Source organism: Aulonocara sp. 'chitande type north' Nkhata Bay, linkage group LG17 (genome assembly GCF_057382095.1).
Source record: "Aulonocara sp. 'chitande type north' Nkhata Bay isolate Kocher_YH1m ecotype deep benthic linkage group LG17, A_spYH_male_GT1.1, whole genome shotgun sequence".
Classification (NCBI taxonomy): Eukaryota; Metazoa; Chordata; class Actinopteri; order Cichliformes; family Cichlidae; genus Aulonocara; species Aulonocara sp. 'chitande type north' Nkhata Bay.
The window spans coordinates 14,540,816-14,562,877 of NC_141360.1; the positions used below are offsets into that span (position 1 = coordinate 14,540,816).

The 22,062-nt window shown below is 40.6% G+C and overlaps 1 long non-coding RNA gene across 2 annotated transcripts in view; it reads left to right on the forward strand.

The window, feature by feature from the left end:
• The window catches only part of LOC147309780 (uncharacterized), a 77,338-nt gene that overhangs the window by 49,012 nt on the left and 6,264 nt on the right, over nucleotides 1–22,062 (forward strand). The window contains exon 3 of one of the 2 annotated variants that reach the window (XR_015125867.1): nucleotides 12,737–14,582. This is a non-coding gene — a long non-coding RNA (uncharacterized LOC147309780). Of the gene's footprint in view, nucleotides 1–5,451; nucleotides 6,603–12,736; nucleotides 14,583–22,062 lie in introns of those variants that run through there. The other variant, XR_015125868.1, reaches the window with a different exon arrangement.

The window sequence follows — 22,062 nt, forward strand, 5'->3', positions numbered from 1 at the left end:
CTCCGCGGCTGCTGAGTGAGCCCTCATCTGGGACTCTCCTCAGCTCTTACTGGAACAGTGGCACGGCTGCCCCTCTGTTGGTCTTCCATGGTCTCTTGTGTTCTGGGGGCCTCTGGATGTCTGGAGTTTTGATCTCCTCCATACCCGCTTCACACCCTGGAGGACGGGGCTGTGGCCCCCCCACACTCCCTAGCAGATCATTACATGGAGAAACCTTTGGAATGCAAGCATGCTGATCCACACAGGTATGCACACATGGGTATTCACAGACGCGGACTAAAGCTTTCTTGGCTGCTGCCTCAAAGCACACTGTGCGCTGTCTATCTTGCGTGCTGCACAATATCGTTTATTACTTAGTAAATACTGATATCTATGACTAGCTAGTTTATTGTGATGGTGCTTTGTTTTCTCTATTATTATGTTGCTCTTTGTTGTTTGCTGTCTCCTCTGTTTGTTTGTTTGTTTGTTTGTTTTTTCTCCATACAGGTGACCCAGGAGTTTTTTTTTTTTTTTTTTTGTCTCTCTTCCCCCCCCTTCTCACCGTCTCTTCTCCCCTTGGGTTTTCTTTCTTTCTCTCCCCCTCTCTCTCTCATTCATTCCCCCTGTCCTATTTATTAAAAAAAAAAAAAAAAAAAAAAAAAAAAAATGACAAAGGATGAACTGAAGCTCTGCCATCACGTAATGTCGCATACTGCTGTTTCTGATGTCATTTAAAAAAAAAAAAAAAAAAAAAAAAAAAAAAAACAAAAAAAACAAAAAAAAAAAAAAAACCCAGAAACCCAAGCACAAAAAGATTCACCACACTCTCTTTACCAATGGTCTTTCCCGGAACCCTTAAATGGTGTCTGGACCCCCAGGGAAACATTTGCCCAAACACCTTGAAGAGGACACAGGCAAGAAAGGTGAGTAATCATTATCTTACACATATTTGCACCACTTTTATTCCTAGATTTCACACACACATTTGCATTAGTTTTCCTTACTGGTCAGCCTTAATCACAATCTCAATCACCATTCTTCTCTCCTGACAGACAACCACCACATTCCTTGACGAGGAGCAGCTGTGCAGGATCTGAAATAAGGCTACCAACTGATTTTAAAATTCCCAATAAATAGTCCATAAATATTTAAACTTCTTGTGTGCAAATCCATGCTTAAAGTGCAATGCTAAATAAAGTGCTTGATAAGGTGCTTTTAATAAAGTGAAAGGTGTGCTCTAAAGTGCTATACAGATAATATAATATAAATAAATATAGTAAGGGAGTCCTCTTCCTTACACTGACAAAAAGGACAAGGGAGACAAGATACAATGTCACACAGTAACATTTATGAGTGCCATTGAAACCAGTGACGTCTTAAATCTGCAGTTTGTGCCTCAGTTGTGTTTGCCTCTTCGTGATCACAAAATTTCTTTATTTGTGAGGCCATGAATGAAAAAGAAACAGCAACAGTCATAGCTCATAACCCAGTCCATTTACAAAGAGCATCCTAATAAATCTACACCAAAACAAGGAGGTGAAGTTATTTATTTTTCCTAAAGGAGAGAAAGAAGGATCTTTTATTGCACTGATAAATTTCAGGTTCTCATTACCAGCAGTGTTCCTGCACATTGAGAGGACAGATTGATAACATTGATTTTCCAGCAGGTCACCTGACTAGCGAGGACTGGTGGAGACAGATCAGGAGGTTTCAGCAGCCAATCACAGCTAAGGCGCATAGTCTGTCACAACCAATGACTTAACCCATAGCTGGACACAAGCCCTTCCTCCTGAACTGTGCAGTCAAAGGGTAAAAAAGAAACTACTTGATTGAAATTATTAGGCCGGTTGACTGAAATCCACAGAAAGCAAGTCAACACAGATGATATAGAAGCCTGTGCAATTCTCCTCTCCTTGGAAAAAAGGAGAGGAGAGAACAAAGGAGGAAAGACTGGCAAAATGAAATAAAAAAAAAATAAACACAAGCATTACATGTACTGACGTACACTGATACCTCGCATACAGTAAGGAATACAAGGAAAAATGGAAAAAAGTAAAAAAAAACAAGTAAAACATATTAAAACAAAACACTGAATACTTGGACATGCATCTCACAGTGACACGACAGTTGAATCATGGTTGCAAAATGATGCAACTCCCCAGAGCTCTTGCATCAGGCAAACTGTGACCAACAGGAAGACTTCATTTAGTTGTTGTTGTTTGTATTTATTTATCCATTTCCTTTTTTTAAATTGTAGGAATTACTTAAACTTAAAAATGTTTATTGAAATCTTTTACTAGTGAAGATGGCTGAATGTAACTGGACACCCACAAAGAACACGCAAAGGATCCCCAAAGTTTGATTCTGTTCATCTGGACGTAGGGTTTTCAGTGGGAGAAATGTTTTGTCACTCATCTAAGTGACTTCTTCAGTCTCAGCTGACTGCAGGTTTCCCTAATCTGTTGTCTCAATGTGCAGGAACACTGCTGGTAATGAGAACCTGAAATTTATCAATGCAATAAAAACACAAAAAGGACATGTCAGCGGAAGTTGGGGGTCTGATGGTCTTTCCTCAGGACATTTTGAGCACAAGAGTGGCCCAATGCACAACATGCTGGCACTCTTACCTCCTGGTTTCAAACCTGTGCAAGTTCCTTCTGTAAATGACTTTTCTCACTGTGGGTTTGCTGCCTCACTGGGCCCAGGGTAATCTTGAAAAAGAAATCCTTAATCTCAGTAATGTTTCCTCCCATCTAGCTTCCCATTGCATCTTTGATATCTGCAGAACTTTGTTGATGATGAGATCGGCAAGCAAGATTTAAAAATCACAAGCTAGCATAATGACAAGAAAGCAATCTAGTCTTTTTCAAATATTGCTGTTATCTTGAAAAGATGTTCCACAGAAACTACATTACTTGCTCTTTCCACCATAGTGTCCTGGTAAGCTAACTGTATCCAAACCTACTCCAAAGCCATAAAGAAAATTCAACAAGGCTGTCTTTCAAACTTAGTGCCTGTTCCTCCATTAGTCTCTGTAAACACTATACACACATAAGCCCCTGATGTCACTGATTGCCAAATTAGTCCAAAAGACACAGACTTAAATGCACAGATACTATAAAGTATCATGGTCACATTGAGCAGAAACTTCTGTTTAAACAAATTATACTTTGTGTGAATAATGCAGACTCGCCTACGTATTAAAATATTTCTGGTTGTATACAGAAATTTTTTTTTTTGTTATGGAACAGCTTCAAAAAATAAGAACAAAACAAAAATGTATTATATACATGAAATATAATTAATTCTGTTCTGAGCCTTAAGCTCTGAAAGGGTTAACTCCTTTCAGTATACAGTAATGAACTGATCATCAAACACATGTTAGCTGTGCATGTATTCACTCCAGGCCCACCTCTAACCTAAGTGGCAGGTGGGACATAAAATGTTGGGAGGTCCCAAGCTCAGGACATCAAAAGGATGCATCATGACTGAGTCACTGCCACAGGGACTAGATTGCTGCCCGGTGTCGTGAATACTGAGGGGTTGTGCATAAAACACTCAGCAAAGAGAATGAAAAGTGGGATGTGATCGGTCACAAAGGAATGTAATCAAAGTTGCATTTTATTATGTTTCGCTGCAGGGCCACAGGACGCTGCAGCTGTTAGCACACCACTCCACTCGGTTACGGATGAAGGACGCCTGCTTGGTTTCAAAGTCTGTATGTGTTTGGATGCGAGTGCAAGCATTCCTCTCGTTAGTGTGGTGCATGTCTGCATGCTTTTGAATGTCTTTCAGTAAGAGAATGTCTGGACTGTCATTTGCAGCATTTGTTAACAAGTTTAAACCCACTGGTATGGCCACTTCAGCTTAACTCTTTAATTGAAGTGGAATTTAATTTGGGCCATCATTCAAAATCTGTCACATCTGTCATGCCACAAATTGACTGAAGAGAATTTCCCATTATTTACTGCACAGAGGAAAGCATTTAAAAGCATTAATTTTAATGAAAACGATTTCCCAGGCACAAGTCTGCTACTGGTTAAAGGCCCTGAGTATGGATGAAATGGAGCTATTTGTCCACCAAATGCTCCGGGAACTAGAACTTGTGATCTAAAAAGCAACCAGGCACAAAAAAAAACTGAAACCAGAAGCAACGCTTTTCTTTTTCAGAATGATCTGCAGTTGGGTTTAAAATGTTTTATAGCATTGGGATATATGTTTGAGTATGTTATAGTAAGTAAGTTGAATTTATTGATATAGCACTTTTTTAAGACAAATCTATCACAAAGGACATAACATACAAAACAACATATTACACAAGAACATTACCCAAATGTCTAAATAGATGAGTTTTCAGATGTTTTTTAAAAGAAGCCACAGAGTCAATGGTGCGTAGAGGGGGAAGTAAACTGTTCCACAGATTTGGAAAATGCGATCCCCCTTTGTTTTCAAATGGGTCTCTGGAATAGTCAGATCCTTAGATCAGTGGATCTAAGGATCCGGTTTGGCGAATAAGGGTGAAGAAGCTCGGTGATATAGGTGGAGGCCTCCCTTGGTAAAGGCATAAAAGTAAGAGTGAGAATTTTAAACTGATATCTACCCAACCAGAAGCCAGTGCAAAGGCTTTGGAGAAGAACTGTCTGATTTTCCCCGTTTTATATATCTGGTAAGATTTAGTTTGTTCAAACTGAATAATTTTGTATTGCTTTGTTCAGGCCAACTAGAAGCAGGGGTCGTAGCCAAAACTCAGACCATCCGTCTTCCATGTTTCTTCTGAATTTAACATTATGCTGAGCATTTGAAATGACAACAGATCTGTTGTGGAACCTGTCACTGTCATAGTTGGCTGTGTGGAAGGCAAGCAGAAGTGGTGGACCCAAAAATGCAGGACTCTCAGAGACGGGAATTAAACTGAAAATGCAGCTTTATTGCTGGAAGAACACTTCACAAAATAAAACTCACAACAACAAAACTCTAAACCGAGGTGCTGGAGGACTGGACATAACAAACACACAGCTAGTTGAAGGTACGACACGACAGGGAGCACAGGAAAACACAGGGCTTATATACACGGGGGAGTAATTAGGGAATGGGCAACAGGAGGGAGACACAGCTGGGAGAAATTAGGCTAACGAGACAGGGGAGAGGTAAAACTGAACACACTGACATGAGACATGAACTTTCAAAGTAAAACAGGAAATAAGAAACAAATCATGAAAACGCAAACTTGACACAGAGAGAAACACAGAACACATATGGCACATAAAACAGAAGACAGTGACCTAAATTAAAGGCCAGGACACCAAATAAAGTAAAGACCAAAATCAAACAAGCACAACTCAAAAACTCAAATAATTCAACTATTTAGCAAAACAAAGCAGAAACAGAAAAAGCTGGGTCAAAATTGACCCAGAACCGTGACAGTCACAAACATGTGACACACCTTAATCTGGTCTTTTTCTTCTTGATCAGGTGACAAACATCTCAAAGGATAAGGGTGGGAAAAAAATTCCTTAATGAACACCAAAGAGGAAGAAATGAAGGAGAAAAGAAATGGTCGAGAAAGGGCAAGAGGTGAGCTGATGACAGAACAGAGGAAAGTTTAACCCTGCTGGGCTTGGGAGAGCCCGATTGTCCTGCGGAGACGATTGCTGCCGGATACTCGATGGTCGGTTGCGTCGTGTGTCTGGCGACACTCTCGATTGAGGACAATGAACGACATCTACCAATTTGGAACCACGATAACAGAGTTTGGGCTGACTGGAGCTGGCTTGGACCTGGCTTATCGAAGAACAAGAAGTGGCTACAGCTGTTCAAAATCCCATGAGGCTGATGCCGACATGATAGACGATTGGCAGGGCTGTGAGTACTCAGACTGTGTTTTGAACGCAATATGGATAACATCTTGGAGAACAACAACGGGAATTGAGATAATTGGTGACCAGTGATGGACATTAGACCAACTGTAAAAATTGGATGCAGTTGTTCGCACTAAACCCAAACATTCACCATCTTCACTCATGCAGCCCCTCTGGCGCCAGCTGAAGGCCTGCCAAGGTCGAAGTTGACCGGAACAACAAATTCTTCCCATGATAACAGGATTGTTGTCAGAACTCTTTGTACCTCCTTCAAGGCCACCTGGGTCCACTGGAGACTGTTGACCTTCGCTTAACCGGGCGTGGTGACACTTTCTCTTAGCCGAACACGGGATACACACACACACATTCACATGCATGGAACATGTACACTGATAGTGATATGCCCTCACTATCACCCTCCCTCCCCTGAATCCAATGCCTCCTCCCTTGCTTACCTCCCATCCAATGTGGACACCGGATCAGCGGGAGGTGCAATCCAAGATTGCATCGGTCCCAGATCAGCTGTACACACTGGAATACTCTCCCATGTTGCTTGTCTGTGTTTTATTGTGTTATGGTGCGTTGATATCTGTGCATTCCTGTATTATCCTTTTGTGTTACACATTTTGATGTTTTTTTCCCTTGTTACCTAGCCTGACGTGTCTACTCAATGTGATGTTTGTGTATTGTATGTATGGTCGGCAAGGTCTGTCATCTCGGTTGTGGGCAACTGCAACTGACAAATAAAGGCTATCTCATCTCATATCATATCTTTTGAGCAATGACATCTGAATTCTGAAAACTGCTTCCAAGAACAGACTGATGGTTTTTAATTGGTCATCTTTATAACGGCAAGTTAAAAGGGAACATGAATAAAAGTGTAAAGAAATGAGAGAAATTTGGTTGCCAGCAAAAGGCATAGATTCAAAATACATAGATAAATAATTTTATTGTGACTCAGTGCATGCACCTTTTTAAAACACCTCTTTGCCTCTGTGTTTCAGGCATGCTCATTTACTCTCCATGCACTAATGTCATGGAGTGGTGTGGAGATTGGAGGAGGGTGACATAGAAGGAGAGAAAGTTTAGGCAGTGCCATTTATAAAGCACGACCATTTATAAAGCATGGCCCTCTGCCCGTATCATAAACTGCATATTTTGGGGGGAGATGGCAGAAAAGCAGCTGCACTACAGGAGAGCTGAGGACAGGATAAAAAGTCAGTCATGCAAGTCTATTTTTTCTGTTCCAGAGTTCATTTTTCACCCATCGTGAATTGTTTTGAGCAGTGCAATTGAATCTATATTTTTTGAACTGAAAAAAAAATAAAGGTGCACAAAACATCTCTGTTTTCATTGTCCCCACGTAAATGCAGAAACAGTTTACATAAGTGATTCAAACACTGGAGTTTTTCAAACGCTCTGTTTTCAGTGACTTAAAACAGTCTTTACATGTGGACAAAGGCCAAAATACATTTAAAAAAAATACTTTTACACAAATTCCCATGTGGACAGAGTCTGCGTTGGATTGCCTTTAAGGCATGAGGAGTTACCTAAATGTCTTTATGTCTCATGAAGAGCACTATGGATTGCTCTGTTAATGTTGTTGTACTGTTCAAATAAAGCTGAAAGGAATATTAACATAAAAGTGAGCTCTGTCTAAATGTTTGAATGACCTTTAAGGGATTAACAAAGCCAACAATATTCATATCTGTAAAATTGGCTTAAGATGATGTAACTTCACAAAAACTTAAATAGGTTAGGCTGTCATTAATAACTCTTCCCTCTCTCTCAGTCTTTCAAAGACACACACTCGCACACAGGTCCCATTTTATCCTGGCTGTCAATGATCTGCATGACAGTGAATTAGAAATGGCACAGTTAGTATTAGGGCTTCCTGTGGCTCTAGTTGGGTTTGGTTGGGTGAGAGTTAAGTTGCATCTCATGGTCAAGTACTGACTATAAAAAGAATTGATTTCTTTTTATAGAGAGATTAGAATTGATTTTTTTTAACAGTGTTTCACTTATAACTTATTGATCTGGAAGGAGGAAAATCCTGGGCTGGTTTCCACAAATTTATCATAAACTCACAAATTAACCAAACAGCTTTACTTTGTGGCTCTGTGTTTACTGACAGACTACAAACTTTATGAGGTCTGAATCACTAAAGGGTTCTGTGAGTATAGGAAGCCCCTCTGGAAAACCAAACCATAAAGCGTAAAAGCGCTGACAAAAGCTGAATAAAGCAGTGATATGTACTGTCAAAGCCTGACAAGAGAATTGATTATATGAATACTGGCAGCATGGCAAGAAGAAAGAAGGACAGCTGACCTCTCTTGATCTTTCTTTCTTTCCATGCCATTCTCTGTCGTCTTGCCCCTGTGCACCATCTGATCTATGTTTAAACAGGATAGAGTTCTTCGGGGCCAACAGGGATAAAGCTCTCTCTCGTCTCTGCATGTTGAATGTGTCAGTGGAGAGAGTTATAAGCGCTGGTCCCCCACCCCCACCTACTTCTTGGCAAGTGGCAGTCAGTCAGCTGATTTGTGCTGGTGAGGGGATTTGGTGTTCCACGTAGGCTATTTAAAAATGCACCAACACCTTTCTCTTCCGCTCTCTCTCTTTTCCACTCTGTCGCCTTCTCTTACGACCACATAACACACCCCTCGCCCATTCCCCTATATTGCTTGCTTTTTTTTCCTGCTCCCTCCCATTACTGCTTTTATTCCCTCCACTGTCTCTTTGAGTCTACTATTTCAGGATGTTGTCATGTTCAAATTGTGGACAAAATTTGAGTACTTCACTCTAAATAACAATGTTAGTAACTTGTTGGTGTTTTGTAAAGCTGAATGACATGGTGACTTGTGTTAACACTTTCTGATAGGCCATATCTATGCTTGCTTTATGAGTTTTACTAGGAAACTAAATCTTCCTGGTAAAGGTCAAAGGTGAGTCTATTCATCCCATGTTTATCCACAGATCAGCCATGTCATGTAACTCCTAGACCTGATTTAGATTTAACAACATAACTGGCTAACACCATTGTTGGCCTGTGCATTATGTGCTTGTGCATTAAAAGAACTTTAAAATTAAGATAAACAATTTTAATGCAGGAAAAGCACAGGAGGAATCGACAGTACTGAAGAAGCCTATCGCAATAGCTGTGAGCCTCAATGTATAATTACTTTTCTATGGAGCTGCACATTAGGTTAGGCCATAGGTTAATGCGTTTCAGAGGGGTTTGCAGTTCCAACATAGGTACAATGTAAATTTCCTGCTGACGCATAAATCTCCAGTTAAAGCTGAAACTGTGAAAATGGAGAGTAATGGGCCCATTATACCTCGGTGCAAGCTGTGTATTGGTTTTTATTGCCATTTTAATGACATATCAATACAGAAGCTCAGAGATTCCCAAGTTACACAGAGAAGTTTTGACTTTGACTGTTACTTCTGTTTGCATGCAGCACAACCAGTGTGGCGATTATAGAGGCCTAAGGTATTAACCTGGCACTGGCACCATGGTCAGGCTGGAGTTACAAGTGTCCAAGCAGATTGTGCATCCATTTCCATGATAATAGATGAATGGTATAGTTCTTACATAGGGCTGTTGTACTTGAGCACTCAAAGTACTTTATGCATTCATTCATTCATCCATTCACAACCACTCTTTTTCTAATCCTAAAGTCTTTACACACCAGATATGTAACTTTCATGCAAATAATTTATGTCTTAATTATATTTTTTTGGATTCACCTATTCTTAATGCAGCCATTTTTACCAAAATCAAAGTTCTTCAGGATTAATTTGTAGCATTTATTTATTTATTTTAATTAAGACAGATTTTTTTTTTTATTTCTCACATGCAAATAAATAGATCTGACCAATCAGTCTTCTGCATTTGGCAAATAGTGCCACATACCTTTAGACAAGCACTGGTACTGATGCACAGCTAGACGCTTTTGGGTGAGTCAGCTTTTTCCTCTGCCTCCTTAGATGTTGTTCCAACTACGACGGAGTATTAGGGCCACGCCCAGAAGAAATACATATAATACATATAATGTATATAAAAATATATTATACATGTAGTCGACTGGGTGTACCCCAGATGAGCTGGAACAGGTAACCAGGGTGAGGGAAGTCTGGACTTCCCTGCTCAGGCTGCTGCTGCCGTGACCCGAAACCGGTTGTAAAATAAAATTGGGTTGCTGGAGGATGGATGGATATACAGTCTTGTCTTTCCCTTTGTCACAATGTCTATTTTTATCTCAGAAATATCTGCATTCCTCCTTTAATTGCCTCCCTTTGTTGGCGTCTGTGCTTGTTTGGGGTTTTTAACCATTTACCTCTAACATGAGTATAAATGGCTTTAGGGCTATTTTGACATCCCAGTTCACATGACTAATGGGGCGACCACAAGATACCGCCACTAGGACAATAAATTTCCGTGGAAATCGTTACAGTTGTGTCGTGATCTTATCTGTTACAAGTCAGACTCATACTGTAAATCTGTTATCTAAGTGTCACATCATGAGTCATATTTACAGTAATCTCATCTGTAATCATGACAACATGCCCAAACCAGCAGAGCCGCAAAGCAGTTTTTGATCTGACATCTTCCTGTCCAACAATTTTATGTTATTTTTTGCATCATGTCCATCTTACATCACTGTTAGAAGGATAAGTATTTGCATAACTACAAGATGTTGCATGTCAGGGATGTGCAGCTGAAGGCGTTGCAAGTATGTAAACATAGAATTGCTGCAACATAAAAGGGCTATATTATCATTTTATCAGACTACAGCATGTCCTGCATTAAATTTGCATTTTTATTTATTAATTATGTGGATAATGGGGATGTTGAAAGAAATTTTTAATTTTGCTAGACAAATTTGACACCTTCAGCAATGTCGCCCAGCATAAGTTCATAGAGATTAATGTGAAGCACATACTAAAATAACGCTTATGAGGTATGCTTGCAATATCTTTCCTTTTCCACAATGTGAAAGTTGTGTAATTTACACAGCATAATGTACATGTATGCACACTGCTCATCTTACAGACACAGAGATACAGATATATCACACACCCTGTAACACATAATCTTCTCAGTAAGTGTAACCATGCAAAACTGAAGGCTTTACATTCTGCAGAGGTCTCCAGTGCCATGACTCCCCCGTCAGCAGCGCCTGAATTTACTCAGTTACATTTACAACGGCAACAAAAACATGGCCTTGGGACTTTGTGACAATAAATAACACACACAGCAGTGGGCCTCAGTATGTGTTTCCCTCCTTTGAATACATGTTTAAACATGTGTGTGTGTGTGTGTGTGTGTGTGTGTGTGTGTGTGTGTGTGTGTGTGTGTGTGTGTGTGTGTGTTTCTGTGTGTTTGAATTTGAAGGATAAAAGGTAGTTAAGAGTTATATTATTTATATAAGCTAGTGTAGATTCCTTGGAGTGAGATATGTATGAAAAAGTAGGCCATGGGATAATAAAAGATACCAAAAATGGACTAAGCAAACAACTGAGAAAATAGGAGGCAGAGTCATCTGGTGGAAAAGAAAAGACATTAACAAGAGCCAACACGGAATGGCTACACGATACCTATTGCTCTGTTTTTAGTCTGCTGAGTTTCTAACTTTAAGTAAAAACACCAAATAAGCTCACTAATACTTCCTTGCAACAAAGGCACCTTCTTAAATGCAGTGAAACATTGGCTTTAAAGCTCTGTGTCCTTATAAGGGACTATCTGGATGGTGCAGAACTGTGCAGGGGTGTGGCGAGGTTTATCAGCTTACTTTTGTGCCACTAGCAAAAACACTGTAAATCTGCCAGAAGTAAGATGACTTCAGAATAAAAAAACAAAAGGCTTTTAGGACACATGACTTGACGTGGATAGAAATCACATGACTTGAAAGGTGATATATATATTTCCTGAGCTTAAAGAAGAAGAGTCTTTGCTGGTGCACAGGGTCTGAGCATACACTGCTGATGGGTCAGTGCTCAAGCTGCAGAGTGATTAGTACTTGGGTTGATACATAAAGGAAAAATTACTTACAGCTACTTATACACATTTTAATTACAAGTTAGCTGTGTGAGGTTTATTGAAGGAGGAAAATAAAAGAAAAAATTGGGCTACGTCCACACGTACACGGGTATTTTTGAAAACGGAGATTTTCCGTTTTCGTTTTAAAAAATAATCCCGTCCGCACGTAAACGCAGAAATGAAGGAAAATGCTGCTAGGAACATGCCAAAGCAATAGGTGGCGCTAGATTCCTAACCGTGTAGAAATGTTGGCCAATCAGAAGTCTAGAAGCCTCGGTGGGAAATAGTAAACAAAGATGGGGCATAAAAGCAGAACCGAGTCGTATGTGTGGAGGGACAGTAACTGTGTGTGTATATGTAAGCATTTAAAAACTGCAGAGAGTACAATTAACAGTAACAGTATTGTAGAAATTCATTTCACCGAAACAATAACGTGGCGCAGTGTGACGTCAAAAAAAGGCGCACATCTTTGACGCTTCATTTTCTCCGTTTTCTCCGTTTTTCTTGTCCACACGTAAATGCAAAAATGGAGTTTTCGAAAATATCCACCCTGGCAGGCGTTTTTAGAAATCTCCATTTTCAGTGACCGAAAACGCAGTTTACATGTGGATGAAAGGTGCAAACGCATAGAGAAATCTGCGTTTTCAAAAATACCCGGGTACGTGTGGACGTAGCCTTGGTTTACAGTGAAAAACAAATTACAATTTTTGTACAAAATACATAACGCAATGTCAATTAAATCAGTTTTTAATTTAAAATTGTTTTATTAATAAAGCAATAAGAATAAGAATAAGTGCACTGAATCTTACATTTGTTGAATTAATATTTTTTGTTGTGTCCTTCTGTAACTCCGCAGTTGCCAGTCCCAAGCCTGGATGAGAAAGGAAGAGGGTTGGGCGTGGGGCTAGCAACCCCACCCTGTAAAACCCCGACTGCTACAGAATCAGCAAACGAATCTCAGTATCAACTGAACCAGGGCGAAGATGATCGGCAACCCTTGATGACAGCAGTGGAGAAAAGCTCTCGGGTCGTCCATTGCCTAATGTGTCGATCAATTCTCGATCCAAAAGAAACTACTCATTATGGAATATGGAATGTACGGACTCTGTACGGGTAAAGTGGGCCAGCTTCTACATGAATTTGACTCAAACCAGATGGACATCTTGGGCATCTCTGAAATGCGGTGGACATGAAGTGAGAAGATGGTAAGCAATGGAAAGACGGTGCTCTACCCTGGCCATCCCCCGAGACCATGTGCGCTTTGTGGGCTTTGTTCTCTAGTGATGTGCAACAACGTTGTTGCTGGGCTGGAAGACCATCTCAGACCGCCTAATCTTGGCTCGTTTCCAAGCTGGGCATGTGAAAGTCACAGTTCTTCAAGTATATACTCCAACAGAAGAGCAAATATGGCAGCGGAATTTCAACTCGAATTGAGAAACCACTTCCAGCTCCTCACCAAGGAAGGAAAGGAAGGAAACAACAAAAATTCAGCTACCCTCTGGGATGAGCTAAAGGAGGCTGTTGTCGGTGCCACAGAATCGAAGATTGGTCGCCAACAAGGTGGGACCTTATCGATCGGGGTCTTTTGGCAAAGTCGCTTCAGGACCAGGTGGCCTCCAATCCGCATACTCCTGCAGTGTGAGAGGGCCATGGCTGGCATAGGTCAAACGCAGCTGCCGGCATGACAAGTGGATGAAAACTAAAGGCATGGAAGACCAAGAAGCAGCCGATTGGAACAATGCCCAAACCTTATATCGCATTGTACGAGATCTAACAGGGGCTCATGGTGGCCGTGGCGTCCCAATTCAAGACAAAAATGGATGAGTCCTCCTTACTACAGCTGAGCAAGACCAACGCTGGGCCGAATACTCTGAACCAACCCGAGCCACTCCACCTGTTCGAGGCCGAAGACCTGGCACCCTCCATTGACCTTCTCCCTGTCGATATCAGACAAATCAGCATTGCCGAAGTAAAAACAGCGATCCGACTCCTCAGGAGTGGAAAGGCAGCTGGCCTGGATGAGACCCTCCCTGAAATGCTAAAGCCCAGTTGGAAGCCGCCCTTACAAGACTCCTAAACACATGTTGTTTAACATCGCGTGTACCCGATGATTGGACAAAAGGCATCATTATCAAACTTCCAAAGACAGGCGATTTGTGAGACTGTAACAATTGGCGGGGCATTACGCTGCTGTCGGTACCTGGAAAAGTGCTTAGCCTCGTTCTTTTGAATCAGCTACGACACGCAGTGGACGAATGATTGCGAGAAGAGCAGGTTGGCTTTTGGAGTGGCCGGTCATGCGTTGAGCAAATCCTCACCCTCCGCATGATCGTTGAACAAACATTGGAATACCAAAGGAAAATTTCTATTAATTTCATTGACTTCAAGAAGGCTTTTGACAGCATCCACCGGCCAACTCTGTGGGCTATCCTACGTCACTATGGAGTCCCCCTGCACTTTGTAGACGTCTTTTGTGGTCTCTACTCCAACTCCCGCTGCTGCGTCCGTATGGATGGCGGCTGCACGGATTTCTTCGAGCTCAATACTGGTGTTCAACAGGGATGCGTGCTATCCCCTTTCCTTTTCCTGTTGGTAATTGACTTCATCATGCGACAATCAATTGACCAAGATGGCATCGGTGTCCCCTGACATAAAGCGCATAATCTCACCGACTTGGACTTCGCAGACGACATCGCCCTGCTGTAAAGTAACAGGTTTTTTTAAAAACACTCAACACCGCTGACTTCATATCCCGCCCTTTTCTTCTTTGTGTCTTTTTTCCTTGTTTTAATTCTTTCCCCTCATTTTGACTTTGTCATTCTTCTTTGAGTTCCTCAGTTTTTGTCCTCTGTGCTTTTTCTTTGTAGTTTCTATAAGCATTACATTTGCAGATTTTCTTCGATCTCATTTTCAATAACACAATCGTCCAGGATGAACTGCTCTGAATCTGAATTTGATCGTAAAAGGTTAAAGGGTGAAGTATGTGACCACTTTACTCACATTTTTAGCATTTGCTCAAGAATTCATGAGTAAATTCACAAAATTTATCATAAATTTCAACAAACATGAAGAATGAAATGGTGATATTTTTTTCTGTCAAAAAGGTCAAGGGTCAGTTTCATAATAACATCATGATCTGATCATTATTCAATAATGTAACTCAAAAAACTTAGAATGAACTGTTTTCAGTTACCTTTCATGCTCCCCTTGACTTTGTCGTGACTGCAGAGACCTGCCCTTCTGAACTTGTGTGTGAAGGATGTTTTATAGGAGCCTCGACAGACTAGATGTAAACTGCAACTTGATTGACTGGCAGACATACACCTGCATGACGTTAGTTATAGTTTGTGCTCTTTTTCAACTTCCTTTGCTTGTCATCTACCTGCCTCTTCTCTGTTCCATTGTCTTTAAAAAGGCATCAGGATATTGTTTTGAAATTAAGCCCATTTATTCATAGTTACCTTACTTTACGAGGTAAGAGGACAGTCTTTTCACTCCTCTTATCACTCTTTCTGTCTTTTAACCCTGTGTTTGTTTAGTAGTCTGTTCGGTGCTCAGCCAATACCTCTGCCCTCCATCGTCCTGCTGGGCTCATTGTCGACCCGTGGAGAGCGCAGGTGCGCCTCTTCTTTTTCACCTCCGACCCTCGCCCCTCGACCCCACAAAGCCTTTTGTCAACTCTATTTACTGGCAACTCCAATGAAACTGCAGTCCATTACCAACATCTTCTCGCTGCCTTTCTCTCCCCATTTTCTACTCCTCTCAAGAAACTAATTAGCAACAATACAAGTAGGTTAGACTCTCTATTCAGAGTGGGCATTGTTGAATACAATACCAAGAAGCATTGTGAGCTAACAATTAGTGGCAATGGTGCAGTGTAGAGTGTCACTGACGTTGTTGGGAGTTGCACAAGGCTGGGATTGTTCCCAAAGAAGGACTTAGACAGGGGTGGAGGACCAGAGCGAACGGTTTCCCAGGTGCTGAATTAGCCCAAACTCAGCCCATGATCTGCTTCACACAGGACGCTTATCAGTGGCACAGCTCAGGATACAGGAATGTGTCCCTGAGAGGAAGTGTTGTTTTCTTTGGGTGTAGATGTTTATGTTAAAGGTAACTCTACCTGGATGGGATTGCCTATGTGTGCATGTGTTCCTGAATTTGTGGCTGACTAAATGTGTGAGTTCACATGAGTGAATGTGCATCAAGTTACCTGTTTTTCTGTTTTGTTTCCTGTTTTATGTGGAAATGCAGCTGACTGTATGCAGTCATGTGAGGACTCAGGAAAGGAAGTGTTGGCTGAGGGTCTTCCCTCAACCTTCTGGCCTTGAGGTCAAGCGCATGCTAATGCTAACAGCAGGCTAGTTGCCATATTAGGGATGGTCTGCTGAGAAGAAGCTCCACCTACCAGCTGATTCAGTGTTAGAGGGTCACGACAAGGAGGTCAAGGGTTCAGGCATCATTGTTACACAGCCCATGTGCCTTCCACCTCTAAAAGCCCCCACTGCAGCATTACATCATAGCAGAGTCTGAAGGAGGAGGGCCAAATAGCACTGGGGGACAAAACGTCTGACAGCTGACACTGGCTGGGCTCAAGCTGAAGGCTCAAGTTCAGTAAAGAGAAAAGAGATTTCATCAGTTCTTTCTGACATGATTAGCTGTTCCAGGTAGGTTAGATGAGCTCTAATCCAGAAGCCTCTGATAAGACTTTCTGACACAAATTAGCCATTTCAGGAGTACATTTGGTAATTCTCAGTATTTGATTATTTGTAGTGTTTTGGTGACTCATCTTCCTGTAACACTGGATGGCTTACAGAGGTTAACAAAGTGAAATGACGAGAATAACATCAGCTGAAGATCTGGCTTGACTCATTTTAAACAACTGTTGTAATTACTCACAGTCCTGCGAAGCCTAATTTGAAAACAGTTTGTTTGTTTGTTATTTTAATTTAAAATTACAGTTGTGAAGCAATAGTTAGTGTCACAGCAAGAAGGTTCTGGGTTCAAATCTTCTTGTCAAACTGTGCTTTTCTGTGGGTTTCCTTAGGTGTTTCAATGTCCAAAGACAGGCTTGTTACAGTAGGTGAAGTGGTGATTCTAAATTGACCACAGGTGTGGATGCAAGTGTGGGTGTTTTAATTTAAAGAGTGATTTTAGGAAACACTCCAACCTAATGCAAGTATCAGACTACACACATGTTTATCTTTCCATACTTTTCCTGTGTCACATATGGCTGCTATAGTGCCAGTAGTGTAGGGATCATGACTCAAAAAAAGTAACGTATTACAAATTACTGGTTATGCTTCTTAAAAGTAATGCTGCACATTAATTACTGTTAGATAAAGTAATTTGTTACACTACTCATTACATTTCTTTCTCATTATTACATAAAATGTCCTGAAACACATTGTCTCATAATTACAGATAACAATATAAATCATAGGATTCAGTCCCACACAAATCCCTTCAGTGAAATCGCCACATTGATTCCACCATAGAAACATGTACAGGGTCAGATAAGATCAGTAAAGTCAGGCTCTGGCTGCTGAGCTAGCGTCTGCATACATCATTGTGGGTTCTTTGCTAGCTTTGTATTTGCATACTATTTGTGCAGACGCTTACAAATTTGTTTTAACAATAACGGTTCTGTCCTGTATGCAATTTGCACTTTACCATCGTATTTTTGAAATGTTGTCCACAATTTCTAACAGTTAGCATAGCAATTTACTCACAAAAAATAGTGACAAAACAAGAAACACAGATGATCAGAAAAGTTGCCACCAAGTTTCTGTAATCTGTAATTTCACATGTCTGTCCAAGGTTAAGGATAGACTTAGCCTGTAATTGCATAGGCAGGCCAACAAAAACAGTCTGTCAGGGAACTAACTCAGGTTCTTGATTAGTTCTCATCATGCCTTAAGTGCAGAATTTGTTATGTTTTAATTAGTACTTTGCATCTGCAGAAATACAAATTTAATCAGGGGTTCCCGAAGGGTCGTTTCTCCTCAGCTCTGCTCTTTTTAACCTCTACACACTCTTGCTTGGTACTATAATAAAGATAATAATGTCCTCCCATTCCTATGCAGATGATACATAGCTGTACATATTTTTCTCTGATGGTGTACAAACTAATGAGCTCCACTGCTTGACATTAACAGCTGGATGTCTTTCTAGAACTGAACAAAGACAAGACATAAATACTGGTCCAGGTTCAGAAAGTCAGAGATAGAAAATGTGTCCATATTTATAATTTATCATCATCTATTTCTCTAAAACACAGCGAGCAGGTCAGGCACCTTGGCATCATTTTAGTCAATGATCTCAGTTCAGTTCAAATGTATTTATATACTGCCAAATACTAGTAACAGTTTTTTCCATGCACTTTATAATATAATGTAAATCCATCCATCCATCCATTCATTCGCTTCCGCTTATCCTTTTCAGGGTCGCGGGGGGCGCTGGAGCCTATCCCAGCTGTCATAGGGCGAGAGGCAGGGTACACCCTGGACAGGTCGCCAGTCTGTTGCAGGGCTAACATACAGGGACAGACAACCATTCACACTCACATTCACTCACACATTCACACCTAGTGACAATTTGGATTAATCAATTAACCTATCCCCACAAGCTGCATGTCTTTGGACGGTGGGAGGAAGCCGGAGTACCCGGAGGGAACCCACGCAAACACGGGGAGAACATGCAAACTCCACACAGAAAGACCCCGGCCTGATGTTGGAATTGAACTGAGGACCTTCTTGCTGTGCGGCAACAGTGCTAACCACCGTGCCAACCACCGTGCCACCGTGCTGCCCTATAATGTAAATGCCCTGCAATAATAATAATTATCAATAATTATAAATATCAGTTTTGATAATCATATTAATAAGATTACCAGGATTTCCTTCTATCACTTAAGCAGGTTAGACTACTGCAACTTTTTATTTGCCACATTATCCGAATTGTCATCAGGACGACTTCAGCTTGTTCAGAATGCTGCCAGAGTCCGGACATGTACACAGACATTTGAACATAATACCCCCAGAATTGAAGTCACTTCACTGACTCCCAGTTCAACAGAGAATTATATATATATATATATATATTTTTTTTTTTTATAAATACTTAGATTACTTTGTAATGCTCTCACTAAGCACTGAGCACAAACTGACTACATTCAAAAACAGACTCAGAATCTTTTTAATCTCCTGGTAATAAATGTGTGTGTTTGTGTTGTATGTATATTTGTATTTATACTTGCATTAGATTTCTTTGTAAAGTTTCGTTTTATTATTTTTTTTATTCTCTTATAGAGCTACATAGATTTCTTAATATCTTGTAATGATGGGCAGATTATGTTTAATGCACATTTAATGTGTAATGAAATATGCTAGATAAACAAATGAAATCTGCAAACAGAACCTGGTGCTTGTCACCAAACACATCCTTTTTTCATTTGTGTGGAAGTAGTGAAAACATACTTAAACATAATCTATTCAAGTATCTATGAAATATTTGTTTTATTTTGTTTGTTTGTTTGTTGTTTGGAAAAAACTCCAAACTCCAAAATTATGATAAGAGGTATTTCAACATCAGCTCATGTTGAGCAGGTAGTATGTATGAAGTGGTGACAGAAGGCTGAGGAGGACATGAGCTGATGTTATCATGGCTATCATCCAGGTGGAATTTAGCGAGTGAATCTCATCTGCTTTATTAACTTAAATTTAAATAGATGTCTCCTGCCGTTCATTTTGAACACCACATTCACTCTGCAGCAGGCCACCATAGTCCTCTACAGCAGACTTCATCACAAGCTTTAATTTTTCAGTTTATCAAATATCACTAAGGGATCCTTACCTTTAAAAATAACTATCTCTTTTTTTAGTTCTTCTTCTTCTCCTGTCCTGTCTTTGTTACATAGTTCTCGATGTCTAAGTTATCTCACATTCTTGTCTCCCTGGGAAACATAGAAGCTGCATCTTTAGCTAATAGATACACTTTGCAACAAACTACACAGAAACAGTTTGTGTGTTTGCTGATATGTTTTGAGCTGTTAGAAATATTGCATTTAAAATGACCTGTCATTTAAAAAGAAAGGTTCTTCCCTTTATGCTCGCTCGTCTTCTCCAATGCTAAGTAGCTACTAAATTACCACAATAAAAGTTCTGGACACCTGCACCAAAAATAACATTCCAGATCATTCCGGCACACTTTAACCCCAGAGTATAGTACAGCACATCATCTTGGTATGTGCGATAAGTACCAATGATGGCTACATCAACAGGATTGTCTTTGTTATTGTCCCTTCTTTTAGCTGAATTCAGTTTGAGGGCTGGAAGGCATGCAGTGACATGAAACAAAAACTTCCCTTATATGCAAACCTAAAATAACAAGTTTGTTATGAAAGTGTAAGCAATAGCAAGCACAGATGATTGTGTTAAAATTTAAGGAATACAAGTTAAAAGTTGCCAGAAAAATAAATGCCTAAAGTATAGAACATATACCTCTTTTTAAGTACAGTAACAAATAGGCATGGCAATCGTAGTCACATTCCTTAGAATTGTTAATCTGCTTGGCTATCGATCCTGTGTGCTACAATCAGCTGATTTCAGTTCTTCTGCTGGAGGAGGAAATTAGTGGCAGAATCTTCAGTGCAGATATGAAAAATATTTTAATTTTAATACACAAAAGTACAAGGGCCTGACGGTAAAGTGAAAACTGCATCAAGGACAGAAACAACTGCATGATGCTGCTAACACAACTTCAGCTCTTTGCAAGCGCCAAGCAAAGACAGCATGCTAACGCTACGCTCGCCAAGAGCCCAAAGTGATTTTCGTATATTTTGTATATTATCGTATGCAGACTCCAGCACAGCAGAGCTTCAGGGGCACACAGTCTATATGTTAAAATATACATCTGTGTGTGCTTCTTAAATTTGCACAGCTGAATGGACACTGAATCAGCAAAAGTGAGTCATCGCATTTAATTAGTGATGCAATAGTGCCAGGAGAGCCGACACACACATTTACACAGTCAGGCATATGGACATAATCCCTCCCTCATTAGGCGTATTGTGGAGATGCTGATGTAATGCAAGTTAATCTGTTGGCCTCTGGTTGGCTCAGCAGCCCAGCGGGAGCTCTTTGTGTGGGACATTACCCTAGCCCCGCCCCCTGGAGACAGGTTCATTAAGACTGACGCTGATACCCAAGTACCAAACCTTTTGTGTGTGCTTGCGTGCCTGTGTATGTGTGTGAAACAGTGTTTCAATCAGTTATACTGGAGACAATGCAATGAGGAGGACAGCCATAAAGGCCCTGTTTTCTCAGCATGTGCCGGAGCTCACGTAGGCCACAAACCTTGATTGTTGTGCAAGTGGATGTATCACTTTGTGTGTGTGTGTGTGTGTGTGTGTGTGTGTGTGTGTGTGTGTGTGTGTGTGTAGCTCATGAGACATGGTTGTGTGAAATCTGTGAAAGTGTGCCACACACACACAAAATACTGCCGCCTGGATGTCTCAGAGTCATAAATCTATGATGCATTCATGTTCTGTGTTCATCAAATGGGAATGCAAAGGGTGCATTGCCAGTAAGCCACTGAATAAACAATATGCAGTTCCAATGACCTGGTTTGACATTTCCAGTATGTGCTTCAGACCGTAACGTCTCTAGTAGTTTAGAGGTGTAAAACAATGTGAGACACAATTGTTTCAGCCTTCCTTTAACCTGCTAACTTACATGTAAAAAGTCAGAGCGATGCCAGGTTGCCTCCTGAATTTACTGCTACCGAATGTGCAGCCTCATGCAGCTCCAGGCAGCTGAACTGTTGAATCCTTATGGAGTATTTCCCATAGTAAGAAGTCATCAGCTATGGAGTGAGAAAAGACAACAGTGGAAAATACTGCAAAAAAATAGTGAAATACTGAAGGTCATGTTTAAAAAGTGCTTAAGTGGCAAATCATAGGTCAAGGTTACTGGGTTTCACACTGACTGTGGATGTTGTTTTAAGATACACACTAAAACATTACAACAAGACTGTCTTCCTTATATGCATGCAAGATGCCAGTAACCTTACAGCAAGCTTCTTCTGGTGGTCTTCAGCTCACTGTACCACTTACGCTGCCAAAAACCTGAATAAGGAATGCTTTGTGCTCATGTTACCAGTATAAGGATCCTAACATCCTATAAA